At 39.4% G+C, this 19827-nt stretch overlaps 1 protein-coding gene across 1 annotated transcript in view; it reads left to right on the top strand.

Annotated features, from left to right (window-relative positions):
* PCSK5 (proprotein convertase subtilisin/kexin type 5) overlaps positions 1-19827 on the top strand; it is a 308999-nt gene that overhangs the window by 80214 nt on the left and 208958 nt on the right.

Raw genomic sequence — 19827 nt, 5'->3', positions numbered from 1 at the left:
TGCATATTGGGAAACATAATTCCAACTATACGTACAAATGATGGGGGCTAAATTATCTGTTACCACTCAACAGAGAGATCTTGGAGTCATCGTGGAGGGTGCTCTGAAAGCAATGTGCAGCGGCCATCAAAAAAGTTAACAATGTTAGGAACCGTTAGGAAAGCAATAGGTAATAAGACAGAAAATATCATAATGCCACTATGTAAATCCATGGTATGCCCACACCTTGAATACTGAGTGCAGTTCTGGTCAGACTGTCTCAAAAAAGGATATATTAGAACTGGAAAAGGTTCAGAGAGGGGCAACAAAATGATTAGGCGTATGGAACAACTTTCATAGGAGGAGATATTAAAAAGACTGGGATTGTTCATCTTAGAATAGAGTCAGCTAAGGGGGGATATGATAGAATTCTATAAAATCATTAATGGTGTGATGAAAGTGAGTAGGGAAATATTATTTGCCCCTTCACATAATACAAGAACTGGGAGTCATCTGATTAAATTTAATAGGCAGCAGGCTTTAAAAAAACATAAGGAAGTATTTCTTCATACAATACACAGTCAACTTGTTGAACTCATTGCCAAGAGCTGCTCTGAAGGCCAAAAGTATAACTGGGTTCAAAAAAGAATTATAAAAGTTCATGGAGGATAGGTCCATCAATGGCTGTTAGCCAGGATGGGCAGGCATGCAACCCATGGATGGATCATTTGAAATAATTGTCCTATTCTGTTCAGTCTCTCTGAAGCATCTGGCACCAGCCACTGTCAGAAGACAGAAATCTGAACTAGATGAACCATTGGTTGACCAGTATGGCCAATCTTATGTTTTTATCAGGAAATCAGGGAAAATTTCTAATATCTCCTTTTCTGTTTTCTGGTGGAAGCATACATCTTGTTCTCAGTGAGATATTATGATAACATAATCTATCATTAGTTAACACTAGATCATGCTGTAACTACCTGGATCAATACACACTTCCTGATGAGAAACAACTAATATTTGGTATTCCAGCAAATCAGGAGGAAAAGTGGATTAATCATATCTCTGCTGACCACAGGAGATTATTGAAGTAACTAGTGTAGTGTGAGTAACAAGTAGTTTAGTAAGATTAACAGAAAGACTAGAGACACAGACTGCTGGTCTGTTCCATGGTAGCAGTTCTCATTTTTTTATTTACCTGAGCAGCTACTGTGTGTTTCCTACTGGGTCACATCTGGAAGTTCCCAGTGAATGCAAAGTGGATGTCAAGCAGTATTCTGGCAATTATTTTCACTGAACCAAGAAGAAGTGATATTAAAGTGATCTGTGTAGTAGCTATCTGGATAGATTTTCCTGCTTGTCAAAAATGAGATGGTTTCATTTCTGCTATAAACAGATTTTTTCCCCCAATGATAAATCATATAGTAATAACACACATTCTGCATTCTACCTACTGCTGCTGATTTTATCTTCGAAGAGAGAGAATCCCCTTCTCTCTTAACTCTTAAAATGTATTTAAAATGTGATGTTAGGTGTTTTAAATGGCAGCAGTCAGGTCAAGAACTTCAGTTTTCTCTCTGTATATATTGCATTTTTCTGAGCTATCTGTATGTCTTTTTTTGTCGTAGTTTCTGTAATTAACAAGGAAAAGGCAGTTCCATATAATGTATGTTGTACTTCTGTTAAGAGGGAATACATGTTTGACTGTTTAATTTTAGTCCATAATAAAATGCTAGTAATAAGTGCTATGGAATATAAATAGATAGTAATTGCTGAATTTGATAACAATACATAGTATTCCAATGGCAAAAATGTTTGCATATATAGACATATAGTTATTGAATGGCATAATTTCCTTTTTAAGTAGAAGCAGTTGCCAGTTTTTACTTTTCAAGAAACCTATTCAATAAGAATCTATGTTAATCTCTTTTCAGGTTGTTGAACATCAGAGTAGCAGATCTGTAGAATGATTTTCCTTTGTGGAGCAATACTGCATGCTCTCCTATGATGATTGGAAAAGGAAAAGATCATTTCTAAAGTTCTGAGAAATACCACATTTTTGTTTAGAAACCTCATCTGCTATTCAGTTTAAATGCTTCCCCTGTGGCTTGCCTAGTAAAGGTGTGGTTACTGTAGGGCAGTGGCTGCTAAAGTGTCTACTAAAAGTCTATATTAAAAGTATCTACTAAATAAAGATGTAATATAGCACTTTTCAGATTGAAAATGCTTCCCAAACTTTAAAGGCCAGATAACAGCTGGGGTGTCAGTATGTTTACCCTGTCTCCAATTAAGCTAGCATGCGAAAAATAGCAATGTGGCCATGGTGGTGTGGGCAGTAGCACAGACTAGTCACCTGAGTACGGTCAAGTACATGGGGGAGTTAAGCTGCCTGCACCACATCGCTATTTGTAGTGCCCTAGATCGATCAAAGTTAGCATGTGTATGTCTGTTCAATCTGAGAATTACACCTCCAGCTGCAGTGTAGACATACCCTGTGTAGCTGTGCCTGAGTATAAGTAAGTAGAGTAGAGTAAAATACTCCCTTTATGCTACTGTGCAGCCTGCCTCACTGTGGGTTTGGATGCCTAAGGGTAAGCAGGTGCTGTGCAGGTGGGCAGGGAGTGGGATGGGAATGAATGGAGTCTTGGCTTTGTTCCTCAGTGTACCAACTAATAAAGATGAGCTGGTGTAGGGGAAAGGGAGAAAGTGATTAGAGGTGGGTGAATAACTGATTTTTCAGTTTGCTGGCAGTTATGAAAAATCAGGAAAATATTTTTTTCATGTCAAACTGAATTTGGAATTTTCAGCAAATCAAAAAAATTATTTCCAGTCAAATTAAACGTTTACTGCAACCTGAAACATTTTGTTTCCAGGCATTTTTAAAGGACTAGATTCACCAAACGGGGGACGTGAGTGGAGGGAGACACAAGTCCTTAACTGTTCTGCTCCTGGTATCAGCAAAGCTATATGCTCTTTTTACACTGGGCAGGTTAGAGAAGCCCAGTCTACCCTTAACTAATTAAGCATTATAATATTCCTTTAAGTCTTCATCCATTTTTCACCACAGCTGAGGGGTTAAGTGACTTGCCCAAAGCCATGGGGCACTCAGTTTGAGTGGTGGGATCAGAACTCCAGAATTCCTGACTCCCAGCCCCTTCCTCTTAACTGCTAAACTCCACTTCCCTCTCATTTATCAGAAATTATTGACAAATACTGCAATTGTCTGGCTGTGCTGGTGTAATTAAACCTAAATAGGGGCATTTATTCTTGCAAGCCCAATGGACCAATTTTTCACTGTGTAAAACTGGACAAATTTACAATAAACAGGCAGCCTTGCGTTGTAGTTTACTCAGCATCAATGAACTGGCTGGATTCCTCAAGCAAGAAGGGGCAAATTTGCTTCAGCGTAATTTTCTCCTACTTTTAATGTCACAAAAGCTGTATTGCAACTATTACTATCGCCCAAGTTCTAAGGGAAATGGTCACAGTCAGCATCTTCCTCTGCCCAGCTGAGAAAAAAGTTCCTCAAAGAGGTAATTATAGGTGAAAAGGTTACAATCTACAGTTTGGCAATGGTGCTTTGGAGGGAAATTCTCCGGGGGGGGGGGGGGGGGGGGGGGAACCAGATCCATGTAATCTCCAGTGACTCTTAGACACAGATTCAATAGAAGTAACACAAAGACAGCCAAATCAGATCAGTATGCACAGATAGAGAGAGCAAAATCAGACCAGAATTTTCTGCCCCTTCAGTTTAAGACCACAAAGTCTCTTCACGCAAGTATGCCATGTAAGAAGAAAGGTGTGTCAGTCCAGGGGGGAGAAGCAAGGAGTAAAGTTACTTTCTTTGGCATTATCCTCTTAAAAAAAATCAATGCTTTCCATTTGAAATTCCATCAAGAGTGAATGTTGACAGTTACAGCATTAAGTTCCACTCAGCACCCTGGTAGAGTGCAGGGTGCAAAAGTGGGTAGGAGGTCAGTGGCAGCCTGGGCCCTGAGGCAAGGATGATCTGAGACCCCAAGAGATGTCCCTGTAGATCTTGGAACAAATGCAGATGCCACCCCGCCTGCCCTCTCTACTGTCTTGCAAACCTCTCCCACTGGAGGGAGAGATGGGTGACATCAAAGACAAGGATATTTTTTCCCCTTTTACATGTGATTTTCTCCAGGAAAGGGTGAGATAGGTTTCCATATGGTAAGAATCAAAACTGCATAAAATTCAAGGAGTGCAAGCCTGGGAACACAAGGAAGCTCAAACATCAATGTACTGTGGGATTTTACAGCTGGCACTCTGTGCACAATAAATATAGACAAGATACTTGAATAATAATAAAAAATTACTTTACTACTTGAGGGAAGCGTGTATGGAACTGTTCAGCCTTTTATGAATATAAACACCTAATGGTTTTTGAAGTTCAGAAGCAATTAGTTAACTCTTCTTTTGTTCGATTTCCATGTGCCTCTATACTTCCAGGTTTGGAGAGGGACAGAAAGAGACTTTATTTTCCTCACAAAACTTGTGGTTTTGGCTGCAGCCAGGATATACTGGAAATTTCACAAGTGATCCTGGTGTGACCTTTTAAGGTTTTCAGAACCAATGTCTGAGCAAGCAACTCAACTTTTAGGTATCTGTCCAACCACAATTGCTGAACCTATGTCCCTAGTTAACTAAGGTCTGGTCTACACTTAAAATGTATTCTGGCAGAGCTGTGTCACTTAGGGATGTCAGGTTTTTTTTAACCAACTTAGCTATTCTGGAATGAGCCCTTCTGTAGTAGGCATCGGATGAAGTGAGCTGTAGCTCACAAAAGCTTATGCTCAAATAAATTTGTTAGTCTCTAAGGTGCCACAAGTACTCCTTTTCTTTTTGCGAATACAGACTAACACGGCTGCTATTCTGAAACCTGTGTAGTTGCAGTTATATCAGTAAAAAAGTCCTTTTGCTATTTAACCGATTTCATTTGAGGAACTGGTATAACCGATACTGGCAAAAGTACAAGCTGTGTCTGCACTATAGATATACGGTAAACCCTTTCTAGTGTAGACAAGGCCTAAATGCAAATGCCTGCTGCATAAATTAGAGCAGTAGGTAGACTACTTTAAGTCACGTACATTGTTCATACAATGGCCACCATAAAATGTTAATCTTTATGATTGGAAAGTAATTAGTCTTGCTGCAATATTCCATATACAAGGGGAATGCCTGCCATGCCTCTGTAAAGTAGGCTTCTCAACAGTTGACTTCCAACTGGTGAGTTTTTTGAGACCACTGTACTGAGTGTGGGAAATTTTTCCCCCTTAAAGTTTGGATTCAGTATACCAAGATTAAGTTTATTTGCTAGCTTGTGGTGGTTGTGATCCTTTTCTAATTCTGCCCTCTCCATCTTTTTGATTTCTGTGTTTCCCCATTGTAAACGGCACAGACTCCAAAAGGGAGACTATTGCACAATTCCAAAGGGATCAGACTGTCATGTACTGCTCTTTTTTCACTTGTTTATCCTTCAAAAACATTAGGCCGAATTCACGAGAAATTTGGCCCATTCTTTTTATTTAATGAACAGGTTGCACAATAGTGGCCAGTGAGACATCCAGTAAAAATGTGAAATGTTCCTGTTTTATTCTCTGAGATAGGACACACATTTTGTTAAAAGAAAAGGAGTACTTATGGGACCTTAGAGACTAACAAATTTATTTGAGCATAAGCTTTCATGAGCTACAGCTCACTTCATGAGATGCATGCAGTAGAAAAACACATTTTGTTGTTTACCATGTGGGTATTTTCTCTCCTCTGACATTAAAAGTACAAACGTTTATGAGATAGATGTACAAGAATTGTGATCACACTTACCAAGAGACAGTAGGCCAGTAACATGCCTCTGGGCCTATCCTATGGTACAGACTGTGTAAGCTATTTCCATTAACTGAGATATTTCATTTGGAGGATTTATTCACTGGCAATATTGAATGAAGGAATTTACAGAATAGGAAAAATAAACCTGAGGCCGAAAAGTTCTCTTTTCAGACATGCCACAGGAACTGCCTAACAGACACACGTGTGTGTTTGGGGGGTGGTCCTGCAAGGAACACAGTTTAAGACTCTTGTTATCTTCAGACAAGCAGCGAGCAACACAGATTGACTAAAACCTCCAGAAACAATTATGTGGGAGGGCTAAGGGATGATTTAACTGCAGGCCTATATATTGAGAATTATTTTCTGCACCATCTAAACAGTCACCGTGTTTAATACCAGACAGTCGTGAGAAGGGTTTTTTTATTGTTTGTTTCAAATGGGGGAGATCAGATTAACAATGTCAGGCATGAAATGACAGCTTTCTACATTTTTTTTTTCTTTTTTTGCTAGCAGCCTTACAATTGCAGACGTGCTGCTGCTGGCAGATCAAGTTGTTCATTTGATTCATATGCTGGTTTGAAAAAAATGTGTATGTGTATGTATGTATATATATATAGGGCAGTCAGGTAAAGCATTCATAGTAAATAGATATCAGAGTATCAGCCGTGTTAGTCTGTATTTGCAAAAAGAAAAGGAGTACTTGTGGCACCTTAGAGACTAACAAATTTATCTGAGCATAAGCTTTCGTGAGCTACAGCTCACTTCATCGGATGCATTTGGTGGAAAATACAGTGGGGAGATTTATATACACACACAGAGAACATGAACAATGGGTTTATCATACACACTGTAAGGAGAGTGATCACTTAAGATGAGCCATCACCAGCAACGGGGGGGGGGGGGAGGGAAGGGGAAAGGAGGAAAATCTTCCATGGTGACAAGCAAGGTAGGCTATTTCCAGCAGTTAACAAGAACATCTGAGGAACAGTGGGGGGTGGGGTGGGGGGGAGAAATAACATGGGGAAATAGTTTTACTTTGTGTAATGACTCATCCATTCCCAGTCTCTATTCAAGCCTAAGTTAATTGTATCCAGTTTGCAAATTAATTCCAATTCAGCAGTCTCTCGCTGGAGTCTGTTTTTAAAGTTTTTTTGTTGAAGGATAGCCACCCTCAGGTCTGTAATCGAGTGACCGGAGAGATTGAAGTGTTCTCCGACTGGTTTTTGAATGTTATAATTCTTGACGTCTGATTTATGTCCATTTATTCTCTTATGTAGAGACTGTTCAGTTTCACCAATGTACATGGCAGAGGGGCATTGCTGGCACATGATGGCATATATCACATTGGTAGATGCGCAGGTGAATGAGCTTCTGATAGTGTGGCTGATGTGATTAGTCCCTATGATGGTGTCCCCTGAATAGATATGTGGACAGAGTTGGCAACGGGCTTTGTTGCAAGAATAGGTTCCTGGGTTAGTGGTTCTGTTGTGTGGTGTGTGGTTGCTGGTGAGTATTTGCTTCAGGTTGGGGGGCTGTCTGTAAGCAAGGAATGGCCTGTCTCCCAAGATCTGCGAGAGTGATGGGTCGTCCTTCAGGATAGGTTGTAGATCCTTGATGATGCGTTGGAGAGGTTTTAGTTGGGGGCTGAAGGTGATGGCTAGTGGCGTTCTGTTGTTTTCTTTGTTGGGCCTGTCCTGTAGTAGGTGACTTCTGGGTACTCTTTTGGCTCTGTCAGTCTGTTTCTTCACTTCAGCAGGTGTGTATTGTAGTTGTAAGAATGCATGATAGAGATCTTGTAGGTGTTTGTCTCTGTCTGTAGGGTTGGAGCAAATGCGGTTATATCGTAGAGCTTGGCTGTAGACAATGGATCGTGTGGTATGATCTGGATGAAAGCTAGAGGCATGTAGGTAGGAATAGCGGTCAGTAGGTTTCCGATATAGGGTGGTGTTTATGTGACCATCACGTATTAGCACCGTAGTGTCCAGGAAGTGGATCTCTTGTGGGGACTGGTCCAGGCTGAGGTTGATGGTGGGATGGAAATTGTTGAAATCCTGGTGGAATTCCTCAAGGGCTTCTTTTCCATGGGTCCAGATGATGAAGATGTCATCAATGTAGTGCAAGTAGAGTAGGGGCATTAGGGGACGAGAGCTGAGGAAGCGTTGTTCTAAGGTAGCCATAAAAATATTGGCATACTGTGGGGGCATGCGGGTACCCATCGCAGTGCCGCTGATTTGAAGGTATATATTGTCCCCAAATGTGAAATAGTTATGGGTGAGGACAAAGTCACAAAGTTCAGCCACCAGGTTAGCCGTGACATTATCGGGGATACTGTTCCTGACGGCTTGTAGTCCATCTTTGTGTGGAATGTTGGTGTAGAGGGCTTCTACATCCATAGTGGCTAGGATGGTGTTTTTAGGAAGATCACCAATGGATTGTAGTTTCCTCAGGAAGTCAGTGGTGTCTCGAAGATAGCTGGGAGTGCAGGTAACGTAGGGCCTGAGGAGGGAGTCTACATAGCCAGACAATCCTGCTGTCAGGGTGCCAATGCCTGAGATGATGGGGCGTCCAGGATTTCCAGGTTTATGGGTCTTGGGTAGCAGATAGAATACCCCAGGTCGGGGTTCTAGGGGTGTGTCTGTGCTGATTTGTTCTTGTGCTTTTTCAGGGAGTTTCTTGAGCAAATGCTGTAGTTTCTTTTGGTAACTCTCAGTGGGATCAGAGGGTAATGGCTTGTAGAAAGTGATGTTGGAGAGATGCCTAGTAGCCTCTTGTTCATATTCCGACCTATTCATGATGACGACAGCACCTCCTTTGTCAGCCTTTTTGATTATGATGTCAGAGTTGTTTCTGAGGCTGTGGATAGCATTGTGTTCTGTACGGCTGAGGTTATGTGGCAAGTGATGCTGCTTTTCCACGATTTCAGCCCGTGCACGTCAGCGGAAGTGAATAGAATATAGTGAATAGAAAGGTTCTCACCTCGTTTCCTTTTTTCCCTGCTAATTAAAGTCTTCCATCTGCAGCAGCTTAAGTCAAAGAGTACAGGTTAACTGGGGTCAAGTAGCTGAAAAAGTACAAGGAAAAGAAAATGCTGGCTTTGCTAGCTAATAAAAAAGGGAAAGTCCTGATATTCTCTGCGTCAATGAAAAATTGACCAGAGCCCCAATTCAGCATAGTATTTATCCATAAGACTAAGTCATGTAGACTTCAATGGGACTTAGGCACATACCTAATGGCTTTGCTAAACAGGACTGGATTTAAGCGCTTGCTTAAGGTTAATCACACACTTCTGCTGAATCAGGGCCCAGGTTCTGTTTTAATGTCCCACAAATCAAAATGAATTTGCTTCTCATTGTCCTGAACTGTTCACTTGAATGTATGTATCATCTTATGTTTAAGTAGACCTTTATTTCATTGCAATTGAGTATTATTTGGTTTTGTGGATTATTTTATGTGCAACTTTCAAGAACCAGATTCAGTACAAAAAGTGGTCTTGGCTTCCACAGCAGGTACACTCTCAAAATGAGCTTAGATTACCACAGTGCAGAAGGATTATGCTGTTGGTGTAACACCTTGGTGCATAATTTTCTGTATCCTTAGAAGATTGCTTTTTCCTTGGAGACTTTTAATTTTTTAATCTAGAAGTCAGGTCTTCAAGGAATCCATTTTGAAGCACTTGGAGGAGAGGAAGGTGGTCAGGAACAGCCAAAATGGACGCACGAACTGCAAGTCATGCCTAAGCAATCTGATTGCGTTCCATGATGAAATTACTGGCTCTGTGAATATGGGGAAAGTGGTGGATGTGATATACCGTAACTTTAGCAAAGCTTTTGATATGGTCTTCCACGGTATTCTTGCCAGCAAGTTAAAAAAGTATGGATTGGATTAATGGACTATAAGGTGGCTAGATCATTGTGATCAACGGGTAGTGATCAATGGCTCGATGTCTACTGGCAGCCAGTATCAAGCGGAGTGCCCCAGGGGTTGGTCTTGGGGCCGGTTTTGTTCAGCATCTTCATTAATGATCTGGATGATGGAATGGATTTCACCTTCAGCAAATTTTGCAGATGACACCAAGATGGGGGGAGAGGTAGATACACTGGAAGGTAGGGATAGGATCCAGAGTGACCTAGACAAATTGTAACTGATCTGTAACCACCAATTTTTGAGTCATCTGCAGATTACTAGCAATGATTTTATATTTTCTTCCAGATCATTGATAAAGATATTGAATAACATTGGTCCAAGAACAACTGCCTGTGGGACCCCACTAGACCCCACAGAATGCTGATTCCCCATTTACAGATTATTTTGAGGTCTATCTGTTAACCAGTTTTTAATCCACTTAATGTGGGCTGTGCAGATTTTGTATAATGCTTTATTTTATTTTTATCAGAATGTCATGTAGAACTAAGTTAAATGTTGTACAGTAGTCTAAGTATATTATGTCTATACAGTTACTTTTATCAGCCAAACTAGCGAGTTATCTGGTCCTGCTGGTTTAAAATTTTTTAACTTTAATAGTTGCTGTTTAATATCATCCCTAGCTACTGGAGGAAAAGTAAGCATTTCTTAATCACTATGAGATACAAATACATCATCACGCTTCTTTCCAAATATAGTATAGAAATATTTATTGAATAATTTAGATTTTTTAGCATCAGGATTGACAATTTAACCATCCTTGTCTCATATTGGACCTATTCCAGTGTGAGGATTTCATTTGTTCCTGATTGATTTAAGGAATTCCTTTTTTATTATCCTTAACCCTACTGGCTGTAGATTTTACAATTATACTTTAGCTTCCTTATCCATTGTCTGCATTGCATAATTGCCTATTTCTACTCATTGCTATCAACTTCCCAATTTTCCATTTGTTTTATATTTTTAAAAAATTAATTGCCACTTTCATTTCCCTTCTTAACTAGGATTTTTTAAACTAAGAAGCCTACTTGCATGATTGCAGAATTGTATTCATTTGGTATTTAATAAAACATTCTTAACAATTATAATTTATATTTTCATTAATGACTGGGATAATGGAGTGGAGGGTATGTTTATATAATTTGTGGTTGATACTAAACTGGAAGATGACAGGATTAAAATTAAAAATGACTTTGACAAATTGGGGAATTGTCTGAATCAGCAAGATGAAATGCAATAAAAACAAGTTCAAAGTTCTACATTTAGGAATCAAATGCACAACTACAAAACAGGGAATAACTGGCTAATAATCCTGAAAAGAATCTTGGATTATAGTAGATCACAAATTAAATACGAGTCAACAAAGTGATGCAGTTGCAAAAATGGCTAATATGATTGTAAGGTGTATTAACAGGAGTGTTATATGGAAGACATGAAGGTAATTATCTTGCTGTATGTGCACTGGTGAAGTCTCAGCTGGAATACTGGATGCGATTCTGGGTGCCACACTTCAAGAAGGATGTGGACAAATTAGAGAGAGAATCCAGAGGAGAGTGACAAAAATTATTAAATAAAGCCTATTTCTTAGGTGGTGCTTTTCATCAGTAGATCTCAAAGTTTCCCCTTCTGTAAAATGGGGATGGCAAAAATTACTAAACTGACCTATGAGGGAAGATTAAAAAAATTTGGGCATGTTTAGTCTTCAGAAAAGAAGACTGAGAGGAGAACATACAACAGTCTTCAAATACGTTGAGCGCTGTAATAAAGAGGACGGTGATCAATTGTTCTTCATGTCTACTGAAGGTAAAACAAGAAGTAATGAGCTTAATCTGCAGCAAGGGAGATTTAGATTAGATATTAGGAAAAGCTTTCTAACACTAAGGGCAGTTAAGCTCAGGAATAGGCTTCCAAGAAAGGTTTTGGAAACCCCATCATTGGAGATTTTTAAAAACAGGTTGGTCTAGGTTTACTTGGTGCTGCCTTAGCACAGGTGGCTGGACTTGATGATTTCCGAAGGTCCCTTCCAGCCCTACATTTCTATGATGCTATTATCATTCACATTTTTATATTTACATTTTTCCTCCTACTCAGTTTTGCTCTATGATTGATTTCAGCTTTGGGAAGATGGTGCAGGGATGTACATTTTAAATTTCTCTGTTCTACAGAATGCACTTGGCCCATTGTATTTAATGATTGCCAAGGTACTCGTGTTTAAAATTTGACAACTGTGCATAATCAGTAACATTTCCTTAACATTATGAATTTGACTATCTGTTTGATCATCATGATAGCTTCAAAGTACAAACTGCCATGGCAAACCCTTCATTAACCTTGTTGTGAGGGGATGCAGTATTGAGTAAATAATGTACAATTTCAAAATTGTCTGCTTACAAATTTACAAGATGTCCTTAATAGTTCCAAAAATCTCATTACATTATATGAAGTAAATTGAAAATATCTTTAAAACATGCCACGTACTTACATGATACAATATAATAGCTTTAAAAAAAAGCTGAAATTCTCTCTATGAGAGTTTTCTTTTCTCTTCCTTTTATTATGCTGCTACTTTACTTTGTATGGTATTTTTCATACAAATTGTATCCTACAACAATTTACACAGTTGAATAATACAGCCATAAAGCTGAAAATAACAACAACGTGAAGGAGAAATGAAGAGTCATGAATAAGGGAGAAAAGATATGTTTTCAGCCAAGATTTGACAGGAGATAAGGCAGAGGGATACAAGAAGTCAGTTCTATTTGACAGGAGCTGTGGAGGTGAACGAACAGCGGGAATGATGACAAGTAAAGGGAACAAGGAGCCTCCAAGAGACAAGGTCATAACAGAAACACAAAGCATAACACTATAGAAATGAGACAAGAATAAATGATTATGACATTAATAATTTGTACTGTAGATTAATTTCTGGGAGTGTATTGTGTTCCCCAGCTTCATTATATTCTGATCTCTTTAACTCTGTTCTGGGCCTTCTTGTCACTCACCATCTCTCTTTTCTTTCCCTGACATGGTTGATCTCTGAAAAGTGTAAAGACTCTTATTGATAAATAAAGCTGTTTGTATCTCCTTTCTTTCAAAAGGTAAGGCCTGGTCTACACTTAGATTTTGTATCAGTATAACTATGTCAGTTAGGGACGTGAGCTTTTACCAAAATAATTATATTGGTATACTGTGGATGCAGTTATACTGGTAAAGGTGCCTTATATTGGTGTACCTTTCCTCCCTTCCCTACAGGAATAAGCTATATTCGTATAAAGCACCTTTGTGCTGCTATACTTGTATAAAGAAAAGGAGTACTTGTGGCACCTTAGAGACTAACAAATTTATTAGAGCATAAGCTTTCGTGAGCTACAGCTCACTTCATCGGATGCCAAATGCATCAAGTGCCACAAGTACTCCTTTTCTTTTTCCGAATACAGACTAACACGGCTGCTACTCTGAAACCTATACTTGTATAGTTACAGCAATACAATTTTTGAGGACAAAGAAGTTCTAAGAAAATGAAATCAACTAAAACCCTCCACACTGTGCTCTGCACCATACTCTCAAAACTACTTGATGTAGCACTAAGGCTGTGACTACACTGATGTTGGAATGTAGCTTGCAGACACGGCACAACCCCCAGCACAGGTATCAATAGGAGTGAGACACTGCTTAGGCAAGTGAAGACATGCCCAGAACTTATGGTATATACCCTACATGGCTCTCAACATGTCCAAACACTGCTTCCCACATCTGCACTACACCGCTACCTCCTCATTGCTCAAGACTTTCCCCACCACAGTGAAAGGCTTTGGCTGCTCTGGGAGCTGCTGGATCCTTTCCCTGCTGCCAAAGCCTTTCACTGCTGCAGGTAGCTACACATTGCAGTGTGGATGAGACCTGCTTTTCTCTGTGGCATGTAGCTACACATATCCTGCATGCCACCACAAGTGTAGCGGGTATGTCTACACTGCAATTAGACATCTGCAGCTGGCTCATGCCAGCTGACTTGGGCTTGCGGGGCTCAGGCTAAGGGTGCAGACATTCAGGTTCAGGCTACAGCCCAAGCTCTGGGACACTCCCACCTCGCAGGGTCCACTTCTGATTTTAATAGTTTTCTGGTCATCATAGAGTCATTCAGGGCAAACAAGACATAAATTTTAAAATGTGACATATGAGTTTAGTGTAACACATGTCTCCATGGCACTTTAAGAAAAGGACCATATGTCATAAGACTCTCGATAAAATTCTCCAATACTTCTTTCTTTTGTGGGAATTAATGGAGGTCACATAAAAGCACAATGCACAGGCCACAAAAATGGCAGAATGCAAAGAACGATGTATTTATGGAATAATTCCCCCTTCCTGAATAACACTACTCTGGGTGAGGCTGCACAATTCAGGGCAGGGAACAGCCATTCTGTGCATATGCTCCTTCCAACAGGATTTCCACAGTTTTTCTTAGACAAGAGTTAAAGCAGGTGAAAACAGCATTAACTTCCGATCCACTCTGATATTCCCCCAGGCTGAGGAGTGTAGGGTATATGTATAATGGAAGCATCCTCAGGGCACTTGGCTACCAAGTGAAGGATGGTGCCACAGAGCCCAAAGAAGGCTCTGAATCCATGAGTCTGGATGGATTCTTTCTTCATGAATTCCTAGGATCCACAGGATTGGTAAGTTATATCTCCAACCCTCTCTGTGATCTCAAAATCCATCCCACATGCAGGGAGCATTAGTAAATATTTTTTGCTAGATTTACCTCCTACGTGTTTTACTGCAGAACAGTATCATATGATGCATCGTTTCCCTTTTTCAAAAGGAATTTAGTGAACATTGTTTCAGACCAAAACATTTTGTCTTAATATGACTTTCATTTTTTTGTTGTTTTATTCTTGAATCGTAATTAATTTAATAATTAAATTAATTTAGTGGTATCATGGAGCTGATGATACTATCAGTCAACATGCAGCAAATCTGTGTGTGTATAGTCACAAGGTTAATTATCACCAAATAAATATGAATACTTGATAAACTAATACATAGAAAAGAAAAAGAAAAGCTTTGAACCTATAGTCCTTGGTAGAATAGATTAATAAATTATATGGCCAGAAGGAATCATTATAATTATTTAGTCCAACTTCCTGTATAACTGGCCAGAGGACTTCCCTAAATTAATTTCTGTTTGAACCAGAGCAGATGTTTCAAGAAAATATCCAATTTTTATTTTAAATTTCCAGTGATGAGAAATGATAGAATAGTCTCAGTGTATATGTGAGCTAACTATATTCTGAATTGTTCTCCTTTTGGGAAGACTAGAAATTTAGTGTCAAGTCACAGAATAACCTGAGTCATGAACTCATTTTTTATAGAGATAAATTAGGTTCTGTTGTCTTGTTCTTGTTTCGCTATAGCCAATAGATAGTTCTATAAATATAAGGAACCCATTTACTTTGATTCCCTGTTCTGTTTCTCTATTTAAACAAACTTATAAAATAATGTATGTTTTTGATTTGTTTCCTCCCACTGGCCTCTAAATACATTTTACTTGTTTACTTGAAAAATCAAAAAGGTCAAGCGCCAAAATCATCTCTGGTGTAACTCGGTCAAATATGTTGAAGTTATACCAGGGATGAATTTGAAGCTAAATATTTAATACTGTATATTTTTCAAATATTTCATTGGAAAGAGACTCAGATGGAAAAAAGTAGCAGTTCAGTAAAATGTGTTGTTTCAGACATCAAATACTAGTTAATCGAAAGCATCTCAAGCATGAGACGAATCAGTCCATATAATATCTCCAACTTCTATAGGCCTTTAAAATGCTGTGATCCAAAACTGTTCAGGGGTGAAATTCAGAGGAAAAGAAGTTTCTATGCAGACAGTGTTTCCTATTTAACTTGCAATAAATATTAGATTACATTTACGAAAACTAAAATATTTATTTCCTGCAAAAACTCCTCCTAATCATTAACATCCTCCTTTCATTTATTGCTAGCTCTGATGGAAGAGTTTATACTCAACATTAAAAATGTGATAAACACTCTTGAAAAAAAACATTATTTTAAAAAATATTATCCCTCAGTAAACACAATTTACTAACTGCCTAATTTGAGAAGATGAAGAAAAATGAATTCAAGTTGAGTATATTCATTCCTGAATTATACTGTTCCTGAAAACATGTTTTCTTGCTCATATTTAATCATATGGGCCACTATAACAGTGGATCTATCTGTCTATTTAGACTTTTAGAAGGTCATCCTTCAGTGAGGTAACTGATGTTTCCTCCCCTCCATTCAAAATGAAGCTTGTTTCATATCAAAAGTACCAAATGAACTTGAGCCTGGCACCAGTAAGCCAACTCCACTAAAGCTAAGGAAAACTAACTCTTGCTGCTTGGATATATTTACTGACCAGCTGAGAATAATATCTTGGCAGCTAGTGGTTAACCAAATGTCTAACACTGAATTTCCTCTCACAGAAGAAGCAGAAGGCGTCTTCTCTTGACAACTCCTTGGTTAACCAAGATCTACCTCTTGGCCTCATACAGTTCTGTCCCCTCCATGCAAGGATTTTAGGAGCTGATCAAGGCCAAATAATTTGCCCTTGACCATTCTTAAGGTTCTACCTGTGTGACCCTGTAAAACTTTATCACATCATATATTCTATCATGCTGTATAGTACAGTGGATGAAGCTCCTAGACCTAAAGAATATGTAACATAAACTGCAAGGTCTACTGCCTATGGCAAGACTCTTTTTTTACTATTGTTCTACGTGAAAATCAGGAAAAGCCCATCTTTTTACAAGGTTCTTTTTTCCCTGTTAATTTCTGGTTGGGGGGCTAATGGTCGGAAGATTTACTGGGCTTTAAAGTATTTGTATTGTTCTACTAAATCAGTTCGAGATCTGCCAGATCTTTAACATGATCTTTAACCACTGTTAACGCAAGAACTGCTGGAAACCAGTGCTTTGTACCATGTGATAGCTTTCAGAGGGCATAACATCAACAATTCATGAGAGATTGGCTGTTAAAAACTTGTCAAAGACAGAATAGAATGCCTTTTACACCGGACCCTCTCTAGAACGCGCGTCTATATTACACAAATTCGCATATAACGCAGTCACGGCCATGAATCCCAAATTTAAGTACTGTACAGTACAATTTTTTGAGTATAGACGCGATACATCGACCGCTGAGTGCTTTCCTGTCAACTCTAGTACTCCACCAGAACGATGAGCGCAAGCGCAGTCCAATGGGAAATCAACCCTGCGTGGTAGTGTAGACAAGCCCTAAGACAATTACTGTAGGGCGTAGAATGCCATACAAATGTAATGTAATAAAAATTTACAGGTACAATGTTTATCTTAGAAAGATGTCAAAAATGTTGAGCAAAAGGAAGGCTTACTCGGTGCAGGAGAAATTGGATGCTATCGAACGACTTAGAAATGGCAAAACCCAGGCAAAGATTAACCACGATATTGGCATTAAACAAGTCCAGCTTTTGTGCATGGCTAAAGAATGCTGACTAGCTTGGAACTTACATTCATAACCTGGATGAAGAGCATGGCCTTCAAAGAAAACGAGCCTGTTTAGCGAATGATGCCGACCTTGATTCTGCGGTGTACACGTGGTTTGTGCAAGAACAGCAGAAAGGCATTCCAATCTCTGGTTCACTTATAGTCATGAAAGCGGAAAAATTCGACCGGAAACTTAATGGCGAATTCAGCAATTTTAAGGTGAGTTTGGGTTGGCTATGGCAATTTCAAGAAAAGACACGGACTCTCTCAGATTGCAGTTTCAGGAGAAAAAATGCTCTGCTTACGCCGACGCCGCACAATCTTACCCTTGAAGCTGAGGGAAATTTTACAGGCAGAGGGTTACTCGGAGGAACAGGTTTACAATGCAGACAAAACAGGAATTTATTATAAAATGTTGTTCGATAAAATCCTGGCTGTTAGAACAGATGAATGTAAGAAAGAAGGATATAAACAGGCAAAAGATCACCTTACTGTATTGTTTTGTGTGAATGCAACAGGCAAGCATAAATTAAAACCATTGTGCATTGGAAAGTCTCACATGCCTCGGTGCTTTTGTCACGTAAATGTGAATTGCCTACTGTTTTCGTACTAGAAACCCCCAAAATTCCTGGATGACAAGAGAAATTTTTGAACAATGGTTCTTCACCGAATTTGTCCCTTCTGTGCGAAAGCATTTGCGGGCAAAACGCTTAGAAGAAAAGGCCGTTCTTTTGCTAGGCAACTGTCCAGTGTGTCCTCCGGCCGAAAGACTCAGAACCTGTGATGGTAAAATACAGGTTGCATACTTACCTAAAAACACGACTTCCAAAATCCAACCGCTTGATCAAGGTGTTATCGCCATTTTTAAGCAGCACTATTGATGGAACTTGGTACGACAAATAATAGAAACGAGTGTCTGTCACCAATTTTCTGAAGAAGTTGACTGTAAATGTCTTCTTTATTCAGGGGACACCATCATAGGGCCTAATCTCATCAGCCACACTATCAGAGGCTCGTTCACCTGCGCATCTACCAATGTGATATATGCCATCATGTGCCAGCAATGCCCCTCTGCCATGTACATTGGTCAAGCTGGACAGTCTCTACGTAAAAGAATAAATGGACATAAATCAGACGTCAAGAATTATAACATTCAAAAACCAGTTGGAGAACACTTCAATCTCTCCGGTCACTCGATTACAGACCTGAGGGTGGCTATCCTTCAACAAAAAAACTTCAAAAACAGACTCCAGCGAGAGACTGCTGAATTGGAATTAATTTGCAAACTGGATACAATTACCTAAGGCTTGAATAGAGACTGGGAATGGATGAGTCATTACACAAAGTAAAACTATTTCCCCATGTTATTTCTCCCCCCCCCCCACCTCACCCCACACTGTTCCTCAGATGTTCTTGTTAACTGCTAGAAATAGCCTACCTTGCTTGTCACCATGAAAGGTTTTCCTCCTTTTCCCTCCTCCTGCTGCTGGTGATGGCTCATCTTAAGTCATCACTCTCCTTACAGTGTGTATGATAAAACCCATTGTTTCATGTTCTCTGGTGTGTATATAAATCTCTCCACTGTATTTTCCACCAAATGCATCCGATGAAGTGAGCTGTAGCTCACGAAAGCTTATGCTCAGATAAATTTGTTAGTCTCTAAGGTGCCACAAGTACCCCTTTTCTTTAAAGGAAATATTATTTACTCCTCATAACACAAGAACTAGGGGTCTCCAAATGAAATTAATAGGCAGCAGGTTTAAAACAAACAAAAGGAAGTATTTCTTCACACAACATAGTCAGCCTGTTGAACTCCTTTCCAGAGGGTGTTGTGAAGGTCAAGACTATACAGGGTTCAAAACAGTACTAGATAAATTCAGTGAGGATAGGTCCATCAATAGCTAGAGATGGTGTCCCTGGCCTTTTTGCCAGAAACTGGAAAGGGCAACAGGGCATGGATCACTTGATGATTATCTGTTCTGTCATTCCCTCTGAAGCACCTGGCATTGGCCTCTGTCGGAAGACAGGATACTGGGCTAGATGGACGTTTGGTCTGACCCAGTATGGCTGTTCTTATGAGAGAGGATGTAACACAATAACTACGAAATTCCAGGCACAAGTCTACCATTGAAAGAATGTAGCAGATCGCAGAAAACCCCTTTAATAGCTGAATTACTTCTTTTAAACACTGTGCCTGTTTCTTAATTGTAGAATAGCTTCCAAACTGTCCACATTCAAGTGATTCTTTTGGCCTCTCACCTCTATGAGACTAGAACTTCAAGTCTGAGGGAAGTTCTAGATCAGTAATTTTCCTCAAAACACCCTTCTCACTTCCTAAGCATTTTTGGAACACAAGAATCTCTCTGCCCCTGCAGAAGTTTCTGATTAAATGCTAACTGTAGTGTCATTAATGTATTGCAGTTAAACACTACAAAGAGAAACATCCGCCTTTAACTGCCTTTTAAAAAACTCAGTCAAATATATTGGGTGAGGGGTTGTTACTCCTTTTGATGATATCCTTCAGGCAGTGGGAAAATACAATGTATGCTAAAATGATG

Source organism: Dermochelys coriacea, chromosome 5 (assembly GCF_009764565.3).
Source record: "Dermochelys coriacea isolate rDerCor1 chromosome 5, rDerCor1.pri.v4, whole genome shotgun sequence".
Taxonomy (NCBI): domain Eukaryota; kingdom Metazoa; phylum Chordata; order Testudines; family Dermochelyidae; genus Dermochelys; species Dermochelys coriacea.
The sequence above is the reverse complement of the archived record's forward strand: the minus strand, read 5'-3'. Positions and strand labels throughout refer to the sequence as shown.